We start from the raw sequence: 26,127 nt of genomic DNA on the forward strand, positions 1-26,127 counted from the left end.
TATTATTCGCTTTGCTCAGCTTCTTTCATAATTTATCCTTTCGTGGCACTTGATATATATTAATTAAAGTAAATTTGTGCAACGCGGCCAGCGACGCAATAAAACGTGAAAGGTTCTCCTAAACTTTATTTTACTTCTTCGAATTTTAGTAATATATTCATTAATATTTATATTCAATAACGTATATTATTAAAATTAGATGCATATCTTTGAGTGCTAAATGAGACAAATTAATGTTTCATGCGAAACTTAAATAGCTACTATTTTTATAAGGATTAGCCCGCGTTAAATCCGATCCATTCTTTATCTTCGGCGATCAGAAAGGGGCAGCGGTCCCGCAGGAATATTCGGTTAGAATTCAAAGCGTGTGCCGTTCCCACGTAGACTCCGGGGAGTTTTTCCGATTCACGATGAATCGCTAACCCAAATGCTCAGTAGCCCGAGGATCCAGATTGTGCCGCTCGGAGGCATTATGCCATCCCGCATTGTCCGCTCATTGTGCGATTGAATAAAGAATATTTTTAGACATCACTTAGGGCTTACTCGACGGGGTGACACGCAAGCACATCTCATCCTCGCCTAACATCCCCTTACTATTGCGGCGGAAGATGCTCTTATTGTTTGGGATGCTTTTAGCGGCCGAACGTCTAACGTTAAAATTACAAACAGATAAAAACGAAAAAAAAAAAAAATGATCGTACGTAAAAAAAAAGCAGAAGCTATCTAGCCACGAGAAAGCTTTTACTAACGTCATAAAGATTCCTAATAAAATTTGGTATTCAGAAAAATTATATAATTTATTCGTCATTACTAAATATCGGCACATATTTTAATTGCGCCGTCTCTTTTACTGCTCGCCGCGATTAAAATCATAATTGAGGATGAACGTTAAAGATGTATGAATTATTTATATAGAAAGCTTCAATTATATGGTAAACGAAATGATCGACATCACGTCAAGTACAGGCTGTTGTAATGCTAATTAATTACACTAAAATAAACGGTATCGATAATATCAATGAATATCATTAACATCACATGCGAACAAGTGCTTTATCTGATATAAAACTGTGATATCTCGATTGTCAGTTTTTTTTTTCAATTTAATTTTGCATTTACTTAATTATTTATTTTTTAAGTTGATACTAAAGTTCGAGAAAATAAAATCGGACTTGTTGTCGAAAAATTCGTATCGCGATAATCATATATCTTCAAATTTAAGGATCACGTTTTGATTAAATTATCTTCTTTGTTGCAGACTGACGTCACGTTGCTGCAAGGTGTTTGGTGATGTAAGTAAAATTGTCAATTCTTAAAGAAAACCTGACGATAAGAACGCGGTTCAACCGAGCTGCCGCCAGCTAAAACTTCGTTTAGCATCGCATCGGGGTGAAACAAACCGGTCGCGTGCGTGTTGGCTGCGTGCGACGAGCAGAGGAGCAGAGGGTCAATCTCCTCGCGCGCTTCTTCTTCTTGTTCTTTCTCTTTATATTCTCTCTTTTCCTTCCGCGTAACCATTTTCTTCTTCTTTTTCATCATCATCTTCTTCTTCGCCCGCCTAACCATCTCTTCTCCACCTCTGTTTCCTTCGCGGCAACATCCTTTCTCTTTGGCCATTTCTTCCCGTGCCTCCTCTGCCCCAGGTAGTCGCCATTATAATGTTCCAAAATATCAAAACGCTACCACCCACTATCGTAAACGTATTGTCGTGATCGAATCGAAAAGAATGGTCCACTGGATCACCGCGAGATTCGACACGAGTTACATAGAATATTTCGCAAATCATTATTCAAGCGAAGGCAAATGTAATTTAATGCTCTTATTAGTTATTTTGATGCTGTGGCTGGAATTTTTTCTGCATGTAAACTAGTGACTAGTTATAAAAAAAATAATTGACCATTTAATACGCTAAAAGAATTCATCGCCGTGAAATAAATCTTATATAAAAAGAAACTGATATAAGAAATTAATGAGATATTACCGATCACACTATAACTTTAAACTCATCAACGCGTTTGATTGCGTACTTTTCGCAACATTTTTTAGTCATCGATCGACATCGCTCACAATAGTCGAAGGAAATACTCGGCACATTGGATCGGTTCGCGAATTTTGAAGATGATGCGACATATTGACGCGCCGGGACTATACATGTGTACACTGAATCGCCGTGAAACGTTATAATAACGGTCGTAACAACAGTAAGAAGTCGTAATTTAAATTGAGTTTCTCGCTTGTCTGTCTGTAATAGCTCTATCGCACGCCACTCGAAAGAGAAGGAGAGTAAAGGTATGAAAGACAGTGAGAAAGGCGCGTTAATCCAGGGGGAAGAGAGAAAGATATATATATATATACATATATGATGATGAGAGCGTGACTCGAGGAACACGCGGGAGCAAGAGAAACGCGATCGAATGTCGAGCGAGAGCGGGTGGGTGTGAGAGATATCTGCGCTTGTGGCTGGGGCGCGTTGATCTAATTGATGCCCAGAGTTGGGGACAGAGCCAGGATATGACGCGAATCCATTGTGGCTCGTATTATTATAATATATATTATACACATATCCTCCGCGCTGCACTAATATCACCGCGTGCGACGTGACAACGAGAGCGGAGTGAACGAGGGAGAGGTATGCTGAGGAAGAATGGGGACGGAGAGATACGAATGTGACAATCCGGCGACATTGTTCGGTCAGCCAGTTAGGGAGTACGGCTAACGGGAGTCAGACACTTTGCCTGATATATCGGCAATGATTTGAGGAATCGGTGGTCGCGGTTTGTGTGCGTAAGATTCAAGAGTTTGCGATCCCGGAAGAGAAGAAGACGGTGCCTAATAAAAATGTAGACCCGCCGCGATTCCCGACGAATTTTATTGTAACGTTATTTCAAGCACAAGAAATTTTTCTAACAACGCAATTGGGAGACGAGAAATACGTGTTTTTTTTGTTGTATTTTTATTTTATTTTATTTTTTTTTTTTTTTTTTTTTAACGCGAGGAATTTGCTCATTCAATTTCGCTGCGGCGTGTCGAGCGAGGCTGTAACCAAGGAATCCCCCTTCTCAGCGATTCGTTAAAAAGGACATGTTGGTAAGTCGTGCATGCTGTACGAGCGCCAAGTGAAATTGACGCGCAACCACTCGAAAACGAGCCCGGGTAATCGCGTTCGCGTAAAAGTGTCTTAGGTCGTTCCTTCCGCCGGATCTTCCTCCACCGCCTCTGCCCTTTTCAAGACGCATACCAGACGTCGCCCTCGGAAACTTATAATGAAGAAAACCCTCGAGAAACGCTCATGCATAGGAACCGGCGATATAAAATCATTAAAGGAACCGCGCAAGTATTCTTCCCCTCCGCCGGCAACGTCCACCCTCCCGGTCGCCTTTCGTTGCTCACGAGCGAGTTGATATTCAAAGTGTCCCTCTCGTTTTAGCCGAGTGGATGCCACTTTGACTCGTCCCCGCGATAACATCTAACGTTTAATTGCATTCGAGTCCGTCGCCGGATATAACTTTACTACCGGAAATTAACGAACTTTGACTATCGGCCCCGCCCGCGTACGGTCGTACGTTTAAAACCGAGAGAGCGAGAGGCGCCGCTTGAAATCGCTTGCGCGCGCGGCCGCTATTAGCAAATCGGGCGAGACCGTCGCGTAGACCGATAATTAATATCCCGATGTTAAGGTGAGCAGCGCACGCCGGCAGAGAGCCGGAGTTATTACCGCTTATGCAATGCAATACCGCGCGTGATGCCAAAGTGAGAGAGAGAGAGTAGAGCACCCGCGCACACAGAAGATCCTAATATTTCGTCTCCCGCTCGTAACAACTCGGCCGCTTATTTCCGAGTACTCGCGATCGATCATCCGGCAACGGATGCTCCTTTAATTTTAGACTTCCCGAGAGGATCGAGAAGGTAGGGACGATCGGCGTTAGGCCCAACTTGCTGATCAACTGCCGCCGATCAACGCCGCTCGTAAAAAAAGCGTCTTTATGTCCGTTCCCGAGAGCTACCTACCGCAAAAATTCCAAGATATCCCACGTCGTGCGCGTCACTTGTCGACGGGGCCTGTCGACCGAGATACGTCCTCCGTCCGTATCGTTACCGAGATCGGCGGCGGCGCGCAGCATCACCGCGAGCGGTGGCTTCGGCGCGCAGTTCGAACTTATCGGACACCCGATGGGCACGGCCGGGGCCCGAAATAATTGCCCGCAGTGAAATATAAATGATACCAAGATTGTGGATCGTCCAGGATGAGCGAACCCGCGGGGGGACGCGAGGAGATGGGTTTTGGACGAGAGGGGAACGGGTTACGCGGGCCGAGCCACAGCGTCGTTGGTGCGCACCTTCGTGTCGGCGTGTGTGCGTGCGTGCGTGGTCCGTCGACCGGCTACTTGGTACGCGAGACGTACGCGCACGTAATTGCGTGCCCGTCCTGAAATTATTCATCTCCCCGACCAACGGCTGATCCCAGACGCGCACCGCACCGCACACGGTCCCGGCACCAGCCGAGCCAGCCCCAGCGGTATGATAATGCATAGAAGTGCCAGTCATTATACCTATACGTACCCGGTGTATCCAGCGCCCATCCTACCTACTCGGTACGTAGATTACACCACCTCGAGTCCACCTCCCCCGTGCACCCCCTTCCCGCAAACCCGCCCAGTGACTGCTCTTGCCCCCCCATCGCGTTGCATACACGCATACGCGGCGCAACACGCGCGAATTACACCTACCTATCTGCCTCCGACCGATACGCGCGATGCACGACGCGCCGTGTAAGTCTGGGCGCGAACGCATCTATCCCGTATACGCACGTCGCGAGAACATTAAGGATATCGCGAGTTACGAGAAAACCGAGGAAAATTGGATTTCCAAGTAACATGCGATGGCTAGGGCGAAGATGCGGTTGCCTGGTGTAAAATGATGCGTCTCTTTTTGCACGTTGTTTAGACGATGACTTTTTTTTCCTTCAGAAAGAATGAGATTACGGTTGTGTCGACAACTTTATAACAAATTACAGCGCTTTATTAAAATGCAAAAAATCTTAACTCGATAGTCATCTTTTATTTTAAAAAATATTTGTTTTATTTTTTAATCTGTTTTCTCTCTTTATATCTATAATGAGACATAAACGTGAGAGCATTTAGATATTATCTCGAAAAAAAATAACGCTTGAATTTCGGGCGAAGTGCTTTATTATTAACTGAATTTGAACTTAAAAACACCTCTACGTGGAATTGCGTTGTTGAACCTTTCGGCACAGCAGAAGTACGTGCGGTGCCGTTGGTTTTGAGTCATTAAAAGTCGCTTAGGATAATATCTGGGTGATTCGCTTTTAAGCGAATACTTTTTTTGAGCAATTTATCTCGTATTTTCGCGAAACCCTTTGGTACCGCATGGTTGTCAGAAATGAATATTCCGGTACCTTCTGATCTACCGAATATCTGACGAGTCCCGAGGTTTTATGCAACGCCAGAAGCAACTTTCATCATTAAAGTAACAGAAATAACAAATTGCGTAATACGAATGTTATCAGAGATTTTAAAACAATTTTAGTCGTAAATTATTATTGAAATATATATAAAAAAAAAAAAATTAATAACATGTAGTGTTTCAAACATTAGCGCTTTGCTTTTCAAGACTTCTAGTTCGAGCAACGATACATAAACTCCATGCTCGTTGCATGGAAACAAATCGCACGAAGAATGTCATTACGTCGCAAAAGAAATCTCGATCATAGGGGGAGAGGGAGAATGTAAGGCCTTCGCGGAACGGAAGTTCGCCCGATTCGCGATATCCGACGCCGCGTGGCCGCTCCTTTCCCTTTCTCGTCCGCTTTGTTTCTGGAGCCCCGAAGATAATGAGCACAATTACGGCAGGGTTTTTGTTCTAGAAATTACACAGTAGTGTGCGGATGCATGTCTGTGGCTGATTGCTATACCCCCGCCGTCCCCCTCGGCGCGATACCTCGCGTTTCGCGCACGTCCGTGTTGCGTGCGTGTTCGTGTACCTGTTGCGGTGGCCGCGTGAGCGCGAAAGAAAGTCGTGGTGGCGAAGATCGAGGGGGCTCCGCGCGTGTGTACGTGAGCGCGTCCGTGCGTGAACCACCACGTTTGCGCGGGGAAGTCGAAAGGACGACGTGGTAGCGCGGGGTATGAGAAGTGGGGGCAGAGACACGGAGTAAGCTCTAATTGCATTCAATAAAGCAAATAATAGCAAGCTCATTAGAGTAGAGAGAGGAGCTGGCGAGTTGACCGCGGCTCGTACGCCAACCTACCTACGCCTCGGACGAAGAAAGGAAAGGAGGGGAAGAAAGGCGCGGAGGGTAAGGCCGCGTCGTTGAAGGAGGAACGAGAGGCCGCGAAACAAGGAGGGGAGGACAAACCGGGCAGAAACCGGCGATCGTGCAGTCGTATCGTTGCGAGCACCATGGTCCCAATGTCATTTATTGTCCGCGGTGGACGCGCCGTTTGCCGGAGAACGTACCCCTGCTCCCACCGCGGATTCGTCCGTTTCATATGAATGGGCTGCAGCCATGCAACCTTCGCGTCCTTCGTTAGGTATTTATCCCCGTTTATTATTATTCGGCCGTATCCTCGCGCATGCATACAGATGCCGCGTTCACCACGGCGCATCGGCAAAATCGATGAGTAATGTTTTGCGCGGCGCGCGATAGCGCATCGTTTCCCCCGAGAAACCCAGCGATCAACGCGCTATCCCTCCGCTTCTCTGGAATCCACTCGGAAATTACAATCGCGCGGCATTAAGACGCGACCTGTTGCTGTTGCTAACAACGCGCGAGCTTGGATTCCCTCGTTATGCAAAATAGGCAATGAAATATCCTTCTGGGGTTTAATTTCTGGAGCTTGTACTTAATTAACGATGCAGCGTCGCAAGAATAGCTTTGATAAAGTCACCAAGGCTTACAGGTTTACCGAGATCTTTTTCTTTTTTATTGAAGCTGGATTAAAAATACGGTGCAAGTAACTTTGGCAATTAGCGAAACAGTGTTCGATAAGGGTCAACTTTATCACTTGTGACATTTGCCTATTTTAAATAAAAAATAGAAAAGAAAATACCGCTTCGGTCAGATTACCATTAAAAACAATAATACAACCGCAGTTCGCAGGCGCCAACATTGACAAATCTACTCTCCGCCCGGTGATCCATCTTCAGGCGCTCTTTCATTTATTCGCTTTCGTTAAGCGCGACTTTGACTATGTTAATTCATCAATCCGGCGCGTAGCACTGCTATGTAGAAATCAATATACGCGTTACAGCATTTCTCAACGCGGATGAGAAATTAATCAATCTCGATTAATTTACATTATTAATTCACCAGCATTTCCTTCTCGTCCAAATCTAACGAGCGGGGTGAAGCGGTTTCTGCAAAATCTCGCGCGTAACGGGCACGTGTCTCCAGGAAAGACGAACGATGGGCCATCGACGAAGGCACTCCACCGAGCGAACGATCGCTGAGGCGGGAGAGTAGTCCGAGGGGGAGGGAAATCGACGGAGGAGAATCGTCCGCCCCCGAGACGCGAGTAAATGTCGGTAAGAATGGCGATTCGGCTAATGTATTCCGCGGATGTGCGCGCTCATTATTCAGCGATAATTAATTGACGGCTATAAATAAGCGGCGCGTCCGGGCACCGCATAAATAAATGGTTCGCGCGCTGCGGAATGGTAATGGTGACTTTGACGGACCGTTTAAACTGGAATAAAGCAGGGTAACTCGTTTCCCCCGGGCACTCCCCGGGTCCGGGTCTGCCCATCGCACGGTAACGAATATAACTCACCTGCCATGCCGCGCGGCGGCCGGCGTAGCGACCGACCGTTCGAAGGACTTGTGGCCCTTACGGCCTGGTACTGACCCACAGATATTTACTCCTCCGGGACTCTCTTAAGCCCGCGTCCTGAAATCTTTGGCCCCTCTCGTTTTACTCGCCGCAAATCGCTCGAGGGACGCGTATCAATCGATCATATTGGTTTAAACCGCTTATCTTCTTGTCTACGATTTTACGATCAAAATAATATTCAATTATCCCTCGCGTTAAACTGTCATTTTGCCCCATTACTGACAAATATTTGGAACAAATAGAGAATTGCACGTTCGCGTATCTGTTACGCATCAAAGAGGCATAAAATATTTAATTGAGATTGCGTGGCGTTTGAATAAAGTACGATTTCACATTGTTAGCGTTCAAGCTTAGTAATAACCGGTGGCTTCTTTCCTTGTTAACGCCCACAGCGCATTGTACAATGCGTGATTAATCTCGATCATAACAAGCTCCGACGAGGTTCTCCAACCTTTCGGTTAATATTCGCTACTGATAAAATGATAGCTGACTAGCGTTCACAGTCATAGTTGTCATTTCTTTTTTTTTTAGATATGAAAAACGATGTCTCTTAATCATCACCGACTTTCTAAAAGATACGCAAGATGCGTGTAATAAACGCAGCATATAACGTGGATTATGTTTCAACGAGTCGCTCTGCGCGACGTGAACCTTTGGTATCACGAGTAAAAAAGAGAAAATCAGATTACGGAATGCACTTGCTTTAATGTCGTTGTTAAGACTCTCGATGTCACGTTGAAATAAAAAGACCCCGTGGCGGCATTATCGTAATATTTGAAACCAATTCGAGCGACGTAGTCGCGGGTGCGACCGCAGCCGCGGCATCTTGCGAGGCAGCACGGATTAAAAAGACGACGGCGATGACGAAAGTGTCGTTGAACTAACAACGCGTAGCCAAAGAGGTAATTCTCGAGTTCTTACGACAGGTAGCAGGGTATGCGACAGGCAACAAAGTCCGGAGCCTCGGGTCGTAATTGCCTCGGCGGCGCCATTATTATTTCATAGCGCTTGTATCTGAAGTAAGGAGAAACCCGGCGGGCGAAATTACAGAGTTTCCACGCAACGGATCTCGATATGTAGAGGAGCGCTCTAGTTCTCGAGAGCCCTATACTTTGAGGGAGAACCGATCCTCCATCGAATGAATATAAATCCGCGACAATATATGCCGCGCTTGTCACGAGATACAGGCAGCGTCTTGCAGTTAATGCAAGTTAATGCGCGCCGATGCGCGTGCGAGGGACGAGCTCTCTCGATTATTAGAATTCAGAAGGCAGCGCGACGTGCGCGGCGTTCTCGCGTGTGTATTATTTTGCTCGTTTCAAGTGAAACACGGAGCGCCGTACGAGATATCGTTACGAAATCTGCGTTAAAGCAAAGATCGTTCCGCGGCCCTTTTAATTGGGCATGCCGCCGCCGGTGCGCCGCGTCGCCTCGCGTCCGTCCAACTTTTATTACGCACGCAACCCGGTTTTCGACGGGAGAAATAATACAATGAATCGAAGAGCGTTATCGGACGGCATCTCCTGCGAACACGGAATCCCGCCTAATAACCACTTCGCCGATCGACATTGTTATGGGGCGGTCATTAGAGGCGCGTCCCAGTGGCACCCAAAAAACGCGGGATGCACCGTCGTTTAACGGCCCTTACGCCGTCGGGTCTCATCGGCGCGTACTTATCTCAAGGGACTTGAAAATCCGGTCGCATTAAGATATCTATCGGAACAACGGATGTGCGCCATTAAACTTTTACTTTATTTAGTGCTCGGAGGAGAGCCACGGTCAGCGCAGCAGCCTCCAGAAAGGAAGACGAGAAAGAGGACGAGAGAGAAAAGGAGATGAGAGAATGACGGTCCGCGTACCGAGTCGTGCACTGTTCCGTCAGTGACGTTTGCAGGTAGGATTTCTCTCCGCGTTGCGCACGATTGTTCCCCAACGTATAATTATTACTTATACATTTGCCGCGCTAATGACACCGCCGGAGACGTCGTTTAGAATTGCTAATGTTCATGCGCTGTCAATAGGCAGTAAAGCCACGAGTCTAGCCAGCATCTAGCTAATTGGATGCGTTACGATTAACAAAAGGCGTGCATATGATTAACTGACAGAAATATCTCTCCCACAAGAGATTCGCGCATCCTCGGATTTATGTTAGTAGCCGCTGTCGTGATGGACGGGGCAAGTCCGGCGCGATTCACGTTTCAACGATTGTCAGTGGTACATCGCGTAAGGAACATGGAAATCTGAGTACCGCGCGAACATTAACACCGACAATTACGGCCCGGCGCGGCGATCAAAATCGGAGGAACGGGCGCTACTCTTGCCGCCTTTCCTACATAAGCGATTGTTAACTGGTTATTTCCTACGGTCGTGAAGCTGGACGGTTTAAGCAGAGAGTTACGACTTTGGAGCTCGTTATGCATGCATAGACGCAAGCATAAAACATTGGAATTGCCCGTGAGACCAAACGAGCGAGCGGACGAGCGAATAGCACGCCGGTTTCGATTCGTCGTCGCGTATCGATGCGTTCCTGATCTTCTCTTTAACTCACCGGAGACGATCCGGCGACTCGGCGACGATGCCATTGCCGTTAACCTAGGCTCGAAACCCCCCCTCCTCTCTCCGTCGTGCTCGCTCCCTTTCCGTGACGCGTCGCGAAATCACGAAGGCGAGAAAATCTCGCCTCGCGGCTACGTGCCCGCATTGCAGAAAGTCCACAACCATCGGCGAGGGCGACGACGGCCGTCGTTACTCGCGCTGATTTAGTTGAAGGCTATGGATTTACGGATCTACCCTTGCTGGCACGCGGTACGTACAACGGGCGGCCCAGGCCCGCGTCGAGCCCTTTCTCGTTAGCCGCCTACATTATATTACCCATCGTGCGGCATACATCATTCCCTCTTTATGTAAGTATCTATAACGGCCCGAGAAACATTTGCAGCTCACCCCGCGCAGAGGAATGAAACGGAACAGCGCGGCTGGATACGCGAAGCCGCGCCGCGTGGGCTGGACCCGGCTAGTGCCAGTGCGGGTAAACCGCTCGCGACCGCCGCGGAATTGATGTACTGCGTCCGGGAAACAATGCCTCGTACCAGCGACGTGCCGCACCGCGGGGTGATCTTTTCGCCCGCTGAGTCCGCGCCCGACAACCTTACAGAAACGCCTACATCTCACGAAAATTAAAGACACTCGAATAAACGAACCTCGCAAATGCGATACGTTTAAATTAAATAATTAATTGTGCGTAAAGTAAATATGAAGCGCAAAGTTATTGTCGACAATAAACAGCTTGATAAAAATAATAACTAAATTAATAAAAAAAAAGAAAAAAAACAATAAAATAATTTTTATAAGAACCTTGCGTAATTTCCAAACGTCTGAGGCGTAAAATCCACGTCATAAAGGCCTCAAAAGATATATCCTAGAGCATCGATTCCATTAGACGCATTAGGCGTTACTTCGGGCATTTATGTGACGTCCGCGTTATCTCGTACATCGCGGATCGTCAAGAGTAAGAACGCACGAATCGAAGATAAGTCGTGAAGCGATAATCGACCGACGCGACTCAGACTCGAGAACAGAAGAAACGGTGCTTTATATCTCCTCAGCGAAGACGAAGGTAAATGGCAGCGTTTGCGCATATACGGCGAGGTTTACTCCCCGGCCAGGAAGTAGAATCCTCAAGAAAACCATCCGTCGTTGCGTAGAAATTTATCGTCGAGCACGAAACGCATCTTATTGCAGGAGACGTACTCGCGGACGACAACAACGAATAGGTACTTAAGTCCTATAAGACGCTCGGGCCGAGAACAAGCGTGGATTCTACCGGTTCTTAATAATTGTGCGCCGGTCCCTCTCGCGGGATCGCGAGGCTTATCTCCGGCAAAACGCTTCAAAAGCCAGTCGGCAATTCCAGAATACTCTTTGCATACCACTGGCCGATACATTCTGGACGCGCGGCTCGGTACGACAAACTATCTTGAATGCGTTGACGTCTTTTCAGCACGTCTTTCGACAACGGCTATAATTATTTTATATAACTATAATTATACTGAATCGCGAAAAAAAATTTTAATCCTTGATTCTACAGTAATTTATTTTTTATTTATTTTTTTTTCAAATTTATATCTTCTCACTGGTTCGTGGTGCGTTGTGCAATTCTCAACCGTTACATACACGTGTCATAACCGCTCATTAATCACTCATAAATGGCTATTAATAGACAGCTTATTAATATTCCACACAACTATTACTAGCTCGATCGCGTCAAGACAAACTGAAAATTACGCTGTAATAATGTTATTCACATTACGCGCGCATAAGCCGAACAGTTACGTGTCACGATCTCATTAATCGCCTATCAATTAGACAGAGCGCGCCATGGCGAACTATCTTCGCGAGCAATCCCGCGACGTGAAATCGGTAGAATCGACAGCTCTTGGACGTATTTTTATCCCGCGGAGGCCTAATCGCATCAGTCACGAGACGGAGGACCTTTTAACCATCAAGTCCTCTCAGGTTGGAGAACGAGATAGAACAGCCGGCCGTGGACACGGAAGACGAGTAAAGAAAGAAAACAGCAGGAATATAGGAGAGAAAAGAAACAAGAAATAAGAAAGAAGAAAAGGCAGAAAGAGACAGAAAAGGGCAAGAGCGCGGCAGAAGACAAGAGACGAGAGCAGAGGAGCTGTGAGAGAGTCCCGGTCTCCGCTTGACAGTGAGGTGTCGGGTGGTCGGAGCCCGGCATGCTGTCAGCTTGTCAGCCTGTCAGCCCACGCACGTTGGCACCGTGGCGACCGGCAACCACGTATGGATTCACACACCGACGCCTTACACCGTGGCCGCACGCACGACGCGACCGTGCCGGACGCGGTATTGTTACGACGCGCGAACGCTATTTCGTATGCATGTGAAGAGCCGAGGCCAAGCCTCGGCCGACCAGCCCTCGGAGCGAGTCCGCTTCGCGGCTTACACGCGGCCCGTCATTAGTCGCGGAATACATGCCTGTCAATTCGGTTTTGCAAGGATTTATTAAAGGTGGCTTTTCGCCAAGGCTGCACCGCGAGGAGCCCTTTACGGTTTCTGATAATGACGCCGATAATTGCGGTCACACCTGCGCTTTGCCGCATCAATAAAATCACCTGTTTTTGCAGCGCCAGCACCACTACCGATAATACGTATATAAACGGTAAACCGGGATCTTTTCTTCGTGCATTCGTGAAGCTAAAGAGCCTAAATGTATATTCCCCAGCGCGATTGCGTGTCCCAATCGTTAATAAAGTCCATTCTATTCGTTCGCTTTTTAAAAATCAGAGAGACAAGTGCTCCCAGGTGATGCCCTTAGGAAACCGGAGGTGAAGGGACATTGTACGCTCGAGAAAACACAATCACTTTGAATGGACTCGATCTAAGATTGCGATAAACCACTTTAGAGGGCTCGGGATATTACGTGATTCCTACGATTGGAATTTTGCCCGCCGGGGAAAAAGCGATTTTATATCGCGATTAACGAATAATGTGTTAATCTGCAAATGAAGGGGGACTTACAAGCTACTTCTGCTTTCATAAACGTTGCAGAAACATTCTTATCGTAACATTTTCGAAATAATTCCGCCTATAAAGTTAAAAAAATTTTACGTTACTGGTAGAATATCGAAATTGCCGAGATACGTGCCGAACAATCTTGCATTAATCATTCGAAAAACGTTAAAAATTTTTATTCGGGCAGCTCTCGTAAGAAACATCTTGTTGTTTAATTTATTGACTAAGAGAAAGTGCGCGTGGCTTTAACGAGTTTCGCCGGTGCACCGCGTGTCACAAGTAGGAAGGAAATAAACGAACGTATCAAAATAACACTGTTATAATACGATATTGCAGTTGCCATCACGATTATACGCTGTATCCAGCTGTGAAATTAATACCTCCACCTGTGGTTTCCGTATCAATTGACCAATCTAAATTTTTTCACTACAATTGTATTGCAGAATCTAGTTTGCGGCATGTGACTCTGACGTCACGGGCGTGTCTCATTCTCATTATCTGCGCAACCGGTTTCTCAATAATATCACGCCGAAATGTGCGCGCTTTGTGAAAGAAACATTGTTACTAATGCCGCGAAGCCCGAGCCGTACTTTCATTAAAATTATCGTTGCTACCGTAGCCGGATGGTTACGCGCTACTGTTCTAGAAGTATATAATTTATCTATAGCGAGAGGGCGTAGCTCCCGCGCGAAAAGCGTTTACTTACGATAGCGAAACGTTATATTTAAGGGAATGTTCCATAATGATAAAGACTCGCTCGAGATTGTCCCGGATCGCTGCGGAATTACGGAGGCGAGCGCAATTATCGATAGTATATCTCCGATTACATCAGGGTCGGCGCATTATCATGTGTGCCGATGTAAAAGAGCGCAAAATGACGAGCGCCGCATTCCCCCCAAGAAGATCGCAGCTATTACGTTAGATTTTCTGCCATTAAAGCTCAATCTCCGAGGCACCGCGCGTACAGGCCGCGCGCCTCGATCGTGCCGATAGCGCGTACCGTAGCGCGTCGCGTAAACGTGGCGCAAAAATCCACGCCGTTAAGAGTCTTCCTATTAATTTACAACGATAGCGCGTACCCTCGGCAATTAATAGCGCTCGCGGTAATTAACAGCTCCGTATGGACTGCGCGGCACGGCACGGCGCGACTCAGCTCGCCTCGCCTCGCCTCGACTCGACTTGACTCATCGTGTCACGAGCAGCATCGTTCGCTGGATGCATCGCCGTAAATGCTTTCCACCGTGGAGGCGAATTGCCGCCGTCGCTCGGCATCGTCGCACGCAGAGTTCCCGTTGTTTGCACACATTTATCGCGCCGAGGCGATCTCCCTGGCGATCGCGCCCATCGTCCGACTAATCCGCGAGGATTCTAAGCCGCAAAAGCTCGCGCACCCCCAAACGTATTATTATCCGGTAACCCATCTTAATTGACCTCACCCTAGACGCACGGTTCGCCGGTAATCGATGCGATTAAATCGCTCGATCGCCGACGCAAGGAACGTATATGATAATTCAGTGGGCAGCCGAAGCCGGCGGTCAATGGTCGCGCACCTGTTCTCTAAACTATCTCTTTCTCTTTCCCTCCGTCTCTCTCCCTCGCGCAACCTTCTCTCTTATTACAGGCGTATAACTCGTCCCTGTTCTTCTTCAACATCTCTCGACGGGTCCTCCTTCTCCGTTGGGTCAAGGCACGTCTAGGCTGTTGGAAGGCCATTTACCCCTTGCCCGGTACACAACACACCCGTGGCCTCTCTTCTTTCTCTGGATACGAGTGTGCTATCCGCGTATCTCGTTTCGTCATTACGCAATCTAAAGACGATGCCTCGTATAATAAGCATTGTGGTCTGCACTCAGCGTCTCGACAAATAACATTCGCGTCGCTTTCCATAAATCGATAGAGGCGTGGAAATATCGACAGGCTTAAATGCCATCGTAAATCGCGTGAAAAAAAGAAAACCCATTAATTCCCTCAATATTCTTATTTCTTAATCGCGCATCAAGTTGATTGAATAATTTAATACGATGGCTCGTATAAATGACAAGTCAACAGACGGACATTAGAAAGCGATAAATATAACCAAGCCCAACACAGGCGTTATTCGAGGACTACCGTGTAGCGCAAAGCGTGGCGGACAATTTGTCAGACAGCTCCGTTAAAACTTACGCAACTGCTTGTATTATAGATCTTACGAGCGCGACGTATACACCGATCTCGCGGCGATCATAAGTATCGATGACCTTTCGCACGGTGTTCGACAGATCTAACGAACAGATATCCACCGATACCGCGTACAGTTATGACGTTTTGCGTCGCACGACTTCGAACAATCGGGGGAACAAGGCGTGGAGGTTTTCCTTTCTTTTCCTTTTTTTGTTTTTAGTTTTATAAAATTGCACCCGCCGGCACTGCACGGTTGCGTACGCGCAAACACACGCGCGAACACTTGTCGATTAACATGTTGCGATAGGCACGTTAACAACGTCACCGATGTCGACGTGCGGCGCATACTTATTGCAGGAAAGCAATCATACCGTAAGCGACTTCGGGTGGCATGAGCACGATTAATTATCCGTGTCGAACGGTTTTCACCGATGCATCGGCCAACTGCTAAGATTAATTGATTCGAAACCGACTTTCTGGCGACAAACGGCGCGGCGTCGTTAACGCCGTGGGATGAGGAAAGATCGCGCACGTCTGATCTGCTAACAACGTTATATCTAACAATAACCGCGATTATCAATCATCCGGAAAATATTTATTGCATTAAATATTATCGAGAAAACTGCAGCGAGAAGAAAGTGCACGCGGCGAACGAACTCCAGCTTCCGCACGTTTTTCACGTTTACAATAAGTGCATTAATATTCACACAAAACCCTCTATGTATGTATTTTACACGTACGGACCATTCATATGTATATAGCTTACGTCTCGAAAAGTATTTTCGCTTTAATAGATACACGTATAAAATCGATCCCGCGGCTTTATTCGGGAGCCGGCATGCGGCCAGCTATATCAATTTGTAGGCGCGTGTGCACGTATAATCGTGCATGCGTGAGCCCGGGTGGTATATATATATATACGTACATGAGAGAACACCTACACGATGCCGTGCGGTTGCGCGCGAATCCGCAGCCTCTTGTAGTTTCAGATCTCTCCCGCCCCCTTTCCTCCGCGCCGCATGCGTTATAATCTCGATATCCCATATATCCATGTACAAGACATGCCTCCCATTTTAAATATACCATCGTGTAATTCATAATAAATGACTTATAAATGCAATGTACTTTTTGTGCCGGAGCACCGTGCGCCCGTTGTGCGAGGGAACCACATCGGCTATCTCCCTTTTTCCCGCCGAGATGTGCACGCACACACACAATCGCGCGTACGCGTGCATGTGCACACGCGGTGGCGAACGCGAGCCCGACACCGTAGCCGCGTCTGCGTTCCTGCTTTATTATGTGTAACACGCATTATACGAGCCCTTGCGCACGGCCGCAACGCGTCCTCTTCCCTCGCGCCGCTGATTTAGATAAATCGAAGATAGCCGTGGCGAAGGTCAGCCCGTGCGTACCTCATTCTCATCTCGCCGTTCCATTTCCGAGAGTCGCGCGGCGCTAAATCTCGTCGCTGCCGCGTATACCTCTTCGAGGTGTCGCACAATTCAACCTCCGCCGGCCGTATGTCGCGGCCAGTTGCGAAGAAGAGTGTCTGACGACATACTTAAAATCAAACGAGGAGAACTTATTTTTAATTTAATTTTAATTAAGTAATACGTGTATTTCTATTGACTATTTTCATACTATTTTAAATCCAGAATATCTTTTTTTATAAATGTAAGAGATATAAGTAAATTAGTCGCGTACGAAGAACAGTGTACTAGTGCCAAGCAAATTTTCACTCCCCTTCCTTCCTCTCTTTTCTTAATTGCTCGACTTATTTCGACGCCTGATACGCGCGAATTATCGTAAAAGCTGGTCCGGCGGACATTTGTATTCCTCGTGTCCGGTTTCTCGCGAGCCAGGACGCGAGCGACGCTGCGTGATCGAGGTCCACGGTAAAAGAGACGCGGCGAGATTTATCGAAACCCGATGCGGCGAACGCGCGCCGATATATGTCCCGGACTCCGCTCGAAAACGCTCCAAAGAATCGTCCGATACTGAAAATAAAGGATCATCGTCTCTCTTTCCGCCGGCCGTCGACGGCGGGATGCTGCGTTTATGTGCGTACGGAGAGCCAACGGGAGAAAAGGAGCGAAAAGCAGAACAGAGGAGGAGAGAGAGAGTGAGGCAGTACGGCGCGTAGCAGCAGGGGTGCGATTAATCGTCGTAAGCAATCGCTTATATTCCGGAATTTTAATTCGCAGTCAGTTAAGCGCGCTTGTAGCCGCCGGGGAGGAACAAAACGTCGTCCGCGTATATTGCGAAAAGCGGGATTCAAACGGCGTGCGCGTCCGAGGCGAGTCGCCGATACCTAGGTGCGCGTCTGTTACACGTGACCGAGTACCTATCTACTAACGCATGTACATCCTATACTTATACTTGGATATCTACACTTAAAATCCGGCCAGTGCGACTCTGGCACCTGCGCTCGCGAGCGCAACGAAGCGGTCGTACCAGTCCGGTTGTTGTAAAAGTGTCAACGTGCACCGGCTTAACTTAAGGCATACCACCGATCCGTAATAACCGTTTCCTCGCGTCTCTCGCAGTTTTCGAAGGTGCTAACAACTCGGAGCGAGAAACTCCCCCGTCGATGAACCGACGCAATTTTCAGTCTAGCCAGATTTTCTCTCTTGATACACGAACTCGAATATACGCGCGCGATCCGCACATCGCATTATAATAGGTGGACGTGCACGTGTGCGTGCTCGAGACGCGCCTGGCATAGTTATGTACCACGGATAAGATGCCGCGTCTCCCGCAGCGAAGCATCTCGCTAAATAATGCAATAACGTAAGAATTATGGCAACTTAATGATACTTTATGTATAATTATGCGGCTGCATTACAGGGCACGCGGATTCTCTTTCTCTATTTTGATCGCGGGTGGTAAGCCGCGGGATTCGTTGCTTATATATATTTGGACTATAAATAGTTGTTCAATGCAGTTTTCCATCCCCGAGATAACCGCGCCGTGAGATTCGATGTTATCGCCGGTTTCATAAATACACGTTTCTCAAAGAATAATGTTGTAAGTTCCGCACTTTTGGTTTTCGTATTATAAAGACGGCGCTTAATGCACGCGCTTTAAAAAAAAAAAAAAAAAAAAAAAAAACAAACGACGACGGCGCATTGATAGCGGAATATAATTTCGTAGACGCGGCAGTAGACGCGTGTGCGTGTACATGTCAATTGCGTTGCAGCTAAGAAATTTCAAAGGAGTACGGCGCATGTGGTTTGCGGCAACTCTCCGGTATATGTATATAATGACCATGCAATTACGCGTAATGAAACAATATTACTTTACTGCCTAAGAGAATACCGTGGTTTATTAATTTTTATGAGATAATTTCGGGAGCGCAACTCGTGCGTTTAATATCTCTCTCGCGGATCCATATAATTTGCCGCCTATCTCGGCTACCATATTACAAAGTCTCAAATATGTACACGCGAGGACGAAAGGGGGCTTGGCACGAGTGTGTCACGCAATGTAACGAGTGGCCGCCCTTCGAGGCTTTGACGAGTCCACCGACTTTGTGCGCCTTTTCACGCGAAAGGAAGGCGCCGGGAGCGGTTAATTTAAAACATGTTATATGCAAAGTGGTAATGGTCCCCACTGTCGCGACCATCACTGTCGGTTGCCTTAAATATCCGTCGATGCGTGTTTGTCGTCTCAAAGAGGCAGGGCCTCTTTATGCCCTCCCGCCATTTAAAAAAAAAAAAAGAAAAAAAAGAAAAAATAGAAAGAAAAGAAAAAAGAAAAAGAACGTACGTGTAATCTGCAAAACGCTTTATCGCGCGGGCGCATCCATCCGGGTCCGTGTTTATAAATCGTTAGGACGTTGAATCGCGCGGATCTATCGCGGAATCGCGCCGGGGAAAAATGGTTAATCGCTAAATTAACGGTTGCTCGCACCTGCGAAGATTTGTAATGCAATCAGCGCCGTCGGTCCGGCGTCTTCGAGCGACCCGACCCGATGGCCGCTGACCTCTGACTCGGCAAACATATTGATTTATTAAAGTGCACGTGCATACGTACACATTACCGTAGCATCCCATCACCGGGCATGCCAGGTGTAAATAGACGGTTATTTTCTTAATAGATTTCCATTGCCCAAAGAAATATTTAACCGGCGCGCCGGAACGCCACTGTCCGTGTGAGGACCGCCGCTTCAAATTGCAGCTTGTTCGCGGTTACAAAGTCCGGCTTATTTACGCTGAATTGCCCCGGCCTGTCGGTATAAAAGCGACGATAACGAGCCGGCACTCTTGAAAAGTTTGACGCGAGAATTGTTCATTGTTCAATATGTATAATCAAATAATTTCAACGAGATCGAACCTCCGTGCTGTCTGCTGTCGCGTAAGCAATCGCTTTCTTAATAAAGAAAATTCCATGTTAATTAACAGATTTATTTTCTCGACGGTTTCGAAATCCAGTTTTCGACACATAAATCATTGATAAATTAGGCCGATTTCTCTTATTTGATAAACTCGCCGATTTCGTGCATGAAAGAAGCGGAGGGGTTGACGGGCGAAAGATCGAGGGTGACACGAGGGAAGATGGGCGAAATTGGTAGTCCACCGAGCGAGACTGGTAATTTATAATGTGTAATATGTAAAGTGGTAATGAACGGCCGGTTGTAGTGGTTTGATGCAAGTTGGGACTTGAGGTTGAAAGAGAGTCTCGAGACAGGATAGCGACCAAGCAACCGGCCACGAAGATGTTGCGAGGGGGCACCGTGGGGCGAAAAGGGCGAGAGGGGTCCCTCTGGGGCGTCGAATGGGGTACCCGATCCCGAGAGTGCAACAACGATGAGAGGGATGAGAGGATGAGGTGGAAACAGAGACGGCGAAGAGACGTGCGACGAGGAAAAGGAGAGCGCGAAACGGGGCAGGCGGACGAAGTGAGGCGGAGGAAAAGAAGGAGAGAGCATCTCAGAACCGCCACTGCTTGCGTGTCGAGCCTTAATGAATGCAAACCACGATCCGGAGGCAGCCCGCTCGACCTGTTGTTTTCCAGTCCAGATAGCCTATAATTTTTATTGTCACGGGAGAAATAGCAGCCTGATGGAGGCACGGCTTATCTCGGTCCTCGTTTTGCGTCCTGGCCATGTTCCATGCGTTTTGTTGCCCTCTCCTTAGCCCTCGCACCACCCCGTCCTCCTTGCTTCACCCTCGTCGCTCTCTTTCTCTCTCCGACACGATAAACCTCGCGCTGTTTCTCACCCCTTCCCCGCCTTTCCGCGAGCCTCTCTCGACTGCGATTCCGATTCCCCATCTCATTTCTGATCCTCTTCGATCAACGCCACCGAGCGTTATGCAGGCCTTATATACGAAGAATATGATAGCGTATTACCTGCTTTATATCGCTAGGATGTAGAGATACGTATATAATAGATATATGTATATAATATATACCGCACGCTCTATATGGATATATATGAATTCGCTAAGGAACAGCCACCCTGAATGATCACTGGCAGCGATTTACCGATATGAAAGCCGAACGATCAAAGTTTGCGTCGATCTCTTCGAGTAATAGTTTATTACAATAATAATCGGAGGATAACCGCAGGTATTTCGTATCGTTTCGCAAATAAAAAGATTGGTGGTTATCTCGAGACGTCCAAAACAAAAAAAATTCACGTATCATTCGGCAACGAGAAGATACAGTGACAAATATATCATATATTCGGTTCTCTATAGTCAGCTGTACGGGAAGACGGAGAGACGTCGCGAAAGACAGGTACCATCCTCGCTCGCGATCCAAAGGCACGTAATCGTTTCCGAGGAATCGCATCGGGAGAAGATCCCGATGAAGACACGTCAGATCGCCCATAACGATTATCCGGCGGCGAGGTATCGTTCCCGCGTGCAATGTACAACGAGCCTTGTTATATGGAAGATGCGCCGGGGTGTATTGTCGGCCTCGTACACAAATGGTTTCACAGAATCACGGTGGCCAATGACGGTTGTGATAATCACGGCGTGGACGGGTACGCGAGCGAAATAAATCGCGAGGTGCGCGCGATCGTCTTCAGAGAACTCGGTATTTACGCGCGACCGCGAAGACGGGCACCGGCCAGATTTGCGGCGTGTAACGAGACTCGCCCGTATAATTCGGGGAAAATTTGTTGGCCGTGTCGGGTTAAATTAAATTACGATGCGATCCTACCTTTACGTGAGCGCGAAACGAATCGGCATTATACACTTGCAAATTCGTTAACGACGGCCGCGAGTCACGGCGCGATAATCTGAATAAAATAAATTCGCCGAACCCTTAAGTGCGGCGATACTTTGGAACCGGCCGGCGGCGTAGCGGCTGTTTACTCGATTTCACGTCACAGGCGTACATCCGCGAATTATTCGCCCAAGAGATCTTTCGATCTTACCGCGTCATTTGTGTGACTATTTGGATAATAGAATTCATCCGATATACGAGCGAGTACGAAACGTCCGGCGTGTACGTGTGTTTTAGACCATCGTTCTAGCACATGTGTCCGCGCGCGTGCAGGGTCCATTCCGCGGTGGGATCGGCGTCATCATCATCATTATCGTCATCATCGTCGGCTTTTCCATGCGTGTGCACTCTCGTTCTTTCTCCTTCTCTCCGCCGGCGCGGCAACAAGAAATTCCAGCGGGTGAACGGTATAGCGACCGCAGGGCAATCAGCGTTAACAATGTTTTATTGTTACGTCACGGATCGGGTTGGCCGTACACGTATATGTATATATATATATATATACATATATATTATTATATATACATACGAGACGAACGGACAGGCGTGCATTAAAGCTTATCATAACGGTTCGCCGTTAAGTCGCCGTCAGGGCGAACCCGGAGTAGTTCGCGGGCGGGAAAGAAAAAAGCGGCTCGAAAGTTGGACCTGACGCGACTTGCTGGACCGAGCACAATGTTCCGCGTCTCGGAATCGACTTACCGCCGGTGTCGTGGATATACCTACGTAAATATAGCGTACACTCGCACGGATACGCTCGATTAAAGTTGACCGCGCGCATATTTACCGAGCGCGCACGAAAATAAGCCGCGCACATTCCCGAAGCGGTGGAAAACTATTAATCTTCCATAACAGAAACGGTATTGCCTCGCACCTAAAGTATGCGGAATATCCAGTGGGAAGCTGCATGTGCATATATTAACTTAATCCGCGATAGCTGGTTTTATCTAAATAATGTAGACACTGTTAACTATTATCGGTAATTTCTACACCTCCCGATAGACTCTTTAATTTCGAATATTAAGTGTAAAATTTATAAACTCGCGTAATGAATATGTAACTCTTTAATAGTAAATTATACAAAACGGCGAATAAATATATATCTAATAAATACGCGACGTTTTAATAGCAAGTCGGTACCAAACGGTAAAATATATTATTGCAAAATGTAGCACGTTAATTAATACATATATATATACATATTTGTGTACATTTTATTAAAGCTCCACGCCCGCGATGTTGCACTTTCGCAGGCCAAACGTGAGAAGTTTTTCCGCTCATTCTCTCATAGCCTAATGCATGGTATACGAGGTGAGCTAAGGTGCGGGCAGGAAAAGGTGGGAGAGCCCATGTATAAGGGTAAAGGTGTAACGGGACCCCTGACGATCTACGTATTCATCATACGCGACCTTAAGTGAGAAAAAAGTCACAACCAATTTATAACCGGGATAATTACAATATCAAGCATTGGGCTTTTAATACATGCTTAATAACCGATAATGAGCGAACATTGGCGAGCCGATGTACCCGTTTTACTACTCGTGGTTTATTTTTCATACACTAGAAAAAATTATGCGCGCGCGTAAAGCGCTCTATTTTTTAAGAGACCCCAATTTTTAACTATGAAAAAGAAAATTATGCGACTTACCAGTCTGCATGAGCCTCGGCGGAGTTGTGAAGTTCTGCCGGTGACTGTAACATAAAATGCAAAATATTACTGTAGAGATGCTGGTATATCAATTAATAAAGTTGAAAAAAAAAATTAATTTTTTGTTAATTAAAGATTTTATTTAAAAAATTTATATCTACCTAAAAGTTGCTCCGCCGATGCATGATACCCTTCCCGGGTCAGCTCCTCCTCTCAGATGGGACACTTTCGTTGATGCAACTGCGTCGATCTGTAACAAAAAAAAAAACATATGATTTAATAAACGTCAAGAATAGAATCGATTATTAGTTAATTTAGGCGTCACACCAATTTTTTACAGATAGAAAGATATCTGTAGAATAAGAAGTTTTTTTTTTCTTTTTTTTTTCGTAACTGTTCGCATTCAGAGGAGATCCTATCGACAGGCACGACAAAACACGATTCACCTGGCGTAGCCGATGACAGTGTAATTCACGCAAATGGGCGAATCCCACGGCGGAGGACTAATTGACAAACATTGACGGACGGTATGCACGGTCACGTGAAGTGGTGTACGGCATTCCGAAGTGGCCTTTGTTGACAGGCGGACCTGGGCCGACACGAGCATTTCCCACAAAACCCCTGGCTACTTCCACTCAATTTGCCCGTCCGCGCGAACTCCGGTGCGGATCGAGCGGTACCGCGCGAGAATGCTTATTGCACACGGATGAGAAATTTTCTCCAATTTTATTGAGGACGATCGAGTGATTACAGCTCTCCACTGAGTTCTTAATTAATTGCGATAACTTTTATCGTAACCGCTAATTTATCGCGCGCGGCCATTAATTTTCTGCAGTAAAACCGGAAAGGCTCGCGGGATGTCTAAGCACGCTTCTCCGTTTACAATCTTCCAGCTAGTCGTGTGGCCCGTAGGTTTCTCTGCCTACGTGGCAGTTCGAAGTAAGTTGCCCTAATATCGAAAGGAAATTCGATCAGCGTTTCGTATCGACGGCGACAAGCTTGCCAGCCGCGAATGGAAAAGCATTTATTTGCATAGGCGGCGAGTGCCATCAGCAAAGGATTTCTGTAATCCCATGCAAATTGTTAAAGTTGAACCATTAGCGAAAATTAATGCGATTTTCTGCGAGCGCGCGGGAACGGGTGAATATAATATTGATGGGTTTGATACGAGTGAAAGAAGGGAGCGGAGGAGCGCGCGTTCGATTGGGGCGAGAGCGAGGGGAGCACTCGCATTATTTATCGAATCATCGCTATGGAATTGTGAGCGTTGCTGTAGTATCGCGTGTGGCGCTTCCGCGAAAGACTTAAAGCACCGCTCCGGATTTATTTCCGTATGCCGAATACATTATGCAAGATAACCGCGGAAGTAAATACATCTTACTTTCCCTCCCAACGAAATGCGTCACGATCGTTTCGACATTATTTCCATCTATATCGCCTTGTCGCGTCTCACCGTGAAACACGGGACGCCAAAAAATGCCTATGCCTACCGTGTTGACACTCGAATACTCCAACGTATCGAATGTAGATTTTACCGGGGAGATAGAGAAATCGTACGAACCCATTAAAAGAATAACGAATATACGTTTCTTCGAAAGAAAAACAAGATATTTTAAGCTCCCCGACTCGTTAAGAATGTGAGTAAAGTTTATTTTTTTTTTATTTTTTTTATTTTTTTATTTCGCAAGCAGCGCTATCTGATATATTGCCGCGTTCTATCAATCATCTGTTTTAATTGCTAGACAAATGGACATATTAGGTACGTCTCAGAAATATAAATAGTACCTCAGCTGTCCGGCGCGCTCGTTTAATATTCTATTAGCTTAGCCGTGGACCGTCTCTCTTTCCTCCACCAGCGCTCTCCTTCTCGTACATAGGTTTGCCAGCTAGTTTAGAGGCTAGAGAGCGGTACTCTTACACAACGGCAAGTACAATAGCTTCGTTCAGTAGTCTTTTTTCCCGTGTTCTCTCGTCCTTTTCTCTCGCTCGGCCGACTCGACGAATCCAGGAATCTTTATGAAAGGCATAAACGGCTATCTTCGCTAACGGTATCGTCGAAAATGGTATTCATAATTATACAGTTGCGACACACGCATTATTTGTTCGGAATTGTAATGGCCACGAGTTCTTTGGCTGAATGAGCCTGCGAGCGGTATAAAACGTTAATCGCCGCGCCACGGAAAGATGTCTTTTACGACCGATTATAAATCGTCGCTTTCTCACTGCGTTACTCTCGTCTTAGTCTGTCGGAATAATTATATCCTGTAGCACGAACGGGTTAATAGTCGGACACGATGATAAACCGGTGGCCGTTGATTGATCTTAACAAGCGAGTATTGTGATATCCTAGGAATGTTCGCGAATCTACCAGCGGAATTTTCTCATTAAACGGCGTGATTACTAAATTGGATTCAACGCGATTTAACACGGATGCTGTAAAATTAACCGTGCCACGTACACGTTTTAGACGTACCAAGTTATTTTAAAATAACTCATCATTTTTCTCGATCAAAAATTTTTTTTTTTTTTCAATTTTTTCCTCTGAAAGTAAGAATATATTTGATTTTCTTGCCGCAGCAATTTACTTGCCGATTATTACTTGAATTATTAACAGGCTGCTGCATTGAAAGGCACGATTTTTTACGAAATAAAAACGCGTTACTGTCACCGAAACTCATCGACATCCGGTTG

The 26,127-nt window shown here is 46.7% G+C and overlaps 1 long non-coding RNA gene across 1 annotated transcript in view; it reads right to left on the bottom strand.

The window, feature by feature from the left end:
* Window positions 1-22,471: 22,471 nt before the first annotated feature.
* Window positions 22,472-26,127, bottom strand: part of LOC139102307 (uncharacterized) — a 45,980-nt gene continuing 42,324 nt past the window's right edge. Inside the window, exon 7 of the long non-coding RNA XR_011545679.1 lies at window positions 22,472-23,686. This is a non-coding gene — a long non-coding RNA (uncharacterized lncRNA). The remainder of the gene's footprint in view (window positions 23,687-26,127) is intronic.

Source organism: Cardiocondyla obscurior, linkage group LG04 (assembly GCF_019399895.1).
Source record: "Cardiocondyla obscurior isolate alpha-2009 linkage group LG04, Cobs3.1, whole genome shotgun sequence".
Classification (NCBI taxonomy): Eukaryota; Metazoa; Arthropoda; class Insecta; order Hymenoptera; family Formicidae; genus Cardiocondyla; species Cardiocondyla obscurior.